This window comes from Archocentrus centrarchus, chromosome 21, assembly GCF_007364275.1.
Source record: "Archocentrus centrarchus isolate MPI-CPG fArcCen1 chromosome 21, fArcCen1, whole genome shotgun sequence".
NCBI classification, from domain to species: Eukaryota; Metazoa; Chordata; class Actinopteri; order Cichliformes; family Cichlidae; genus Archocentrus; species Archocentrus centrarchus.
Genome location: NC_044366.1, coordinates 27208816 through 27214033, shown reverse-complemented (window position 1 = coordinate 27214033; position 5218 = coordinate 27208816).

Sequence of the window (5218 nt, the reverse complement as noted above, 5' to 3'; positions counted from 1 at the left end):
ATGGGTGTTTATATGTGCACACATTTACAAAGTGTTTAACTCCCTGTTTGGGGAGGAGGTCCGCAAGTTGTAGTGAAGCGGGATCTGCTCGTACAATAGCCTCGTTGTTACGCTCAGCCGCAGACCTGACTGTGGGATGAAGGGTCAATGTGTTCTGGATGTGATGATCAAACTGCCTCTTAACTCGGGTTGCATGACTTCGAGTGTATCATTATTATTATTAAATTCACTCTGAGTAATATTATCGGTGGTGGCGGTGGTGATAAAGTGCGTGTGTGTGTGTGTGTGTGTGTGTTTCCTACAGTTGTTTTAGGACAAAGCTTATCATTAAATGATAGTTAAGGTTAACCTAAAAGTCTAGGGAATGCATGATGTTAAGGTAATTATAGTCCTTGTAACATCCCTGATAATGGAGTCCCCACAAAGATCTGTGTGTGTGTGTGTGTGTGTGTGTGTGTGTGTGTGTGTGTGTGTGTGTGTGTGTGTGTGTGTGTGTGTGTGTGTGTTATATAAAGTACATAGTGTAAATCATTAGATTTTAGTAAACTTTGTGTAATGATTAGATTAAGCTGGCAACACTACAGTGTACAGCTGATTAAAAGTTGTTTATCTCTTCAAATACATAAAATCTTGGGCACTGTTCCACATAGTCAACAGCAGGTAGTGCTTTTTCACCCTTTCATGCAAAAAAACCCCATTGAAAATCCTTTGAGAGGGCTACAGGGGTCATTGATTCCAAGATGGCTGATGGAGACAAAAAGAGATCAGGCACCTTAGCTATCCCAGCGTCTACCTTCTATAAAAAGAATCCACTGAAGGTAAAAAAAATAAAATAAGACTAATGAGCATCTTAGGTAACATAATGTCCAAGAAATATCTCAATTTTGATTTTACATTTGGAGAAAATACTAATTTTCCATGTGTACACTGTAGTGACCATTATGCACTGGCCATGTCTACATGTCATCACTGAATGTTTGCACTTTCAATGCATAAAATATGCATTGAAAATGTTTTGTTTCTTTATATTTTATAGAGCTTCAAGAGACAGGAGTACATAGTTACAGAGTTGGCAGTTTCCTGAATCAAGTGAGGAAGAGTGTGGTGATAGTGGCAGTGATGAGGATGTGACTACAGAATGAGAGTTCTGTAACCTCTTACTGGGTGCGAGTATGAGTTCAGTGACTATTTACATGGTGAGAAGGCAGGGGTGGGCAATCCCAGGCCTCGAGGGCCAGTGTCCTGCAGGTTTTAGATGACCCTGATCCAACACACCTAAATCAAATGGCTGAAGTACCTCCTCAGTATGCAGTCAAGTTCTCCAGAGTCCTGCTAAAGACTTCTATATGTGATTCAGGTGTGTTGGCTCATGAACACATCTAAAACATGCAGGACACCGGCTCTCGAGGCCTGGAGTTGCCCACCCCTGTGATAAGGGATGGTGTGTGTGTGTGTGTTTCTAAAGTGATATGAATTGACAATAAAGTGATTTGAAATAAATTGAGTCGTTCAAGTGAATAGTCAAGAATAAAGTACGTAGTGCACCCTTTGCCAGGCAGAATTAGGTATACTACAGGCAGGAAAGACTAGTAATGAATGTGGTGTGATTATACAGGTATACTGGGGTATTATTTCAAGATTTACACAGTATTTCAACAAATTACCATGTAATTCTTTGTTTTAAGGAAAGCGCACAGAGTACACTGTAGTGTAAAAAAAAATCTCTTTAGGGGATGGAGATAGAAAAAAAAATTTTTCTCAGTATGTTTTTGTACCCTTATGGAACCCTAAAATCACTGGATAAAAAAATCTGTAATCAAAATTTAATAATTCATGCATGAATTATTAAATTTTGATTACAGAATTTAATAATTCATGCATGAGAGGGTTAATGTAGGCTATGTCAGTAATGTCCTCTGCAGTGATGGAGATGCTGCTGGTGTCAGTGTGATCTAATAGTCACCATCATTACATGTTGGTTTCAGCAATCTTCAAGCATTGTTCAAGTTTGCTAAATTTGAACATGATGAGCAAGACAGCACAAGGTTATAAACTGTTTTACAGACACCGGGATTGGAGTTAACTTCAACAGATTATTAAAATACCAAATAAATACTTATGAAGTATGCTTATATATATATATATATATATATATATATATATATATATATATATATATATATGCAAAGGTTTGCTGGTCTGATAATTTCCATGATTTTCCTTTATAAATCATTGGTTGTCCAGATCAGCAATTTCAGTTAAATATATCATATAGCAGATGAACAAAGTGATATTTGAGAAGTGAAATGAAGTTTATAGGATTTACAGAAAGTCTGCAATAATTATTTAAACAAAATTAGGCAGGTGCAAAAGTTTGGGTACCCCAACAGAAAAATAATATCAGTATTTATCCTCCTTTTTCACAAATAACAGCCTCTAAACGCTTCCTATAGCTTCCAATGAGACTCTGGATTCTGGTTGAAGGTATTTTGGACCATTCTTCTTTACAAAACAAAGTCAGGTTTGATGGTTTCCGAGCATGGACAGCCCGCTTTAAATCACACCACAGATTTTTAACAGTATTGAAGTCTGGGGACAGAGATGGCCGTTCCAGAACGTTGTACTTGTTCCTCTGCATGAATGCCTCAGTAGATTTTGAGCAGTGTTTAGGGTCGTTGTCTTCTTGAAGTATCCAGCCCCGGCGCAACTTCAACTTTGTCACTGATTCTTGAACATTGTTCTCAAGAATCTGCTAATATTGACTGGAATCCATGCGACTCTCAACTTTAACAAGATTCCCAGTACCTGCACTGGCCACACAGCCCCACAGCATGATGGAAACACCACCAAATTTTACTGTGGGTACCAAGTGTTTGTATTGGAATGCTGTGTTCTTTTTCCACCATGCATACCGCCCCTTGTTATGTCCAAATAACTCAATTTTAGTTTCATCAGTCCACAGCACCTTATTCCAAAATGAAGCCGGCTCATCCAAATGTGCTTTAGCAGACCTCAAGTGACTGTTTGTGGTGTGTGCACAGAAAAGTCTTCTTCTGCATTACTCTCCCATACAGTCGCTCCTTGTGCAAAGTACGCTGAATAGTTGAACGATGCACAGTGACACCATCTGCAGCAAGATGATGTTGTAGGTCTTTGGAGCTGCTCTGTGGGTGGAGTATGATGATGTTCTCACAATCCTTCGCCTCTGCCTATAACAGATTTTTCTTGGCCTGCCACTTTGGGCCTTAACTAGAACTGTGCCTGTGGTCTTCCATTTCCTCGCTGTGTTCCTCACAGTGGAAAATGACAGCTGAAATCTCTGAGATAGCTTCTTGGATCCTTCCCCTAAACCATGACGTTGAACATCTTTGTCTTTAAGTCATTTGAGAGTTGTGTTGAGGCTCCCATGTTGCCACGCTTTACAGAAGATACAAAGAGGAGAAACATTTGCAATTGGGCCACCTTAACCCTTTCTCATAATTGGATTCACCTGTGTATGTAGGTCAAGGGTCAATGAGCTTACGAAACAAAATTTGTGTTCCAATATTTAGTGCTAAAGGTATTCAAATCAATAAAACAACAAGAGTGCCCAAACTTATGCACCTGCCTAATTTTGTTTAAATAATTATTGTACACTTTCTGTAAATCCTATAAACTTCATTTCACTTCTCAAATATCACTGTGTTCATCCGCTATATATGATAACTGAAATTGCTGATCCAAACAACCAATGATTTATGAAGGAAAATCATGAAAATTATCAGGGGTGCCCAAAGTTATATATATATATATATATATATATATATATATATATATATATATATATATATATAAACTCATAGGATAAAAAAGGGACGGAAATAATTGACGAACGGAAATACACTATCCAGCTGCTCCCGTGGTAATCGTAACACTCAGGGTAGTGACCCCCAAACTGGGAGAGGGGCGCCAGCAAATTCCAGGTCATCTGAGGTCTCTGTCAAGAAGAGTACAGTCCTAGGAACAACTAAGATACAGTGCAGGACCCTCAAGCACCCAGGCCTCTGGGACAGGAGGACAAAAGATTCCAAGTCCTATATTTCATTTTTTCTTCATACCAGTATTATTAACCCTCAGCCTGAAAGGCTGATGGGGTATTGTTGTCACCCTGCTGAGCGGGCATCGGGCAGCATGGACACCCAAATTTTTGAACACAATAATTCTAGAACAAAGTGACACAGGATTTACAAATTGATTCCATTGGTGTATCTACTAAAGATCTTGGAGAAGTTTAAATTTTGGTGACCTTGACCTCAAGGTCAAAGGTCAAGTTCACTGAAAATCTTGTTAACACAATAGCTCGAGGAGGAGGCAACCATGCCTCAGGTGTATTTACTCAGGAAGAATATCATAGGCTTCTTATAGTGATAGCTTATCTGCAGCTACTGACAATCTCTGACTGTGGACTTTGGCAACATGCATTTTTCATTTTAATTCATGAATTTTTTATTTTGCAGGTTTCTCAGTGATGCAGTATAATATGTAGCTATACCAGCACCACTGTTTCAGTCTCTTGACAAAATGACAGTCAAAGCTTTTTCCCAATTTGTATTCAGTGAATTTTCATAATGATAATATTATGGGGTGCTCATGTGCACCCCATTAAGATCACCTGAGACCTGAAATTATGTGTTCTAGATCTTTTTCTGCTGCCAGGAGGCTGAGTGGGAGCACTGGAGCTGACAGTATTTTTTTTCTCTCAGTACTGTTTTACCTGGATCCACCATTTATAACACTAATCAAAAACTGCAAGCAGAAAACAGGCATGCAGCCACAACCAGGTGAAAACATTAAGTGGAAAAAAACAAATTTTATTATTATTAAGAATCGTGGGGCGTGAGGAATAAACTTGTTTCAACTTCTGAAGTAGAGCGTACCAGAAAAAGTTTGAAAACTACTGGTATAATATCATATGCAACACTGCAAACCTTGCAGTGTTTGATGCAAGACAACAATTTTGTTTGGTAAGGCTGCCAGGACAAAGCCTTTTTCCTTTAAAAGGAAACAGTTTAATTTTCCAATGTTGAGTCTGAACAAACCAAAAGACGTCTGGAACAATGTCTTTGGACAAATCAAGTGGAGGGGTGATGATTTGGGCTTGCAGCCACAGTACCTGGCCAGCTTAGTGATGTTATCATGGCTCATAAAGCTGCTTGGGAAAAGAGGCTTTTTCTAGTTG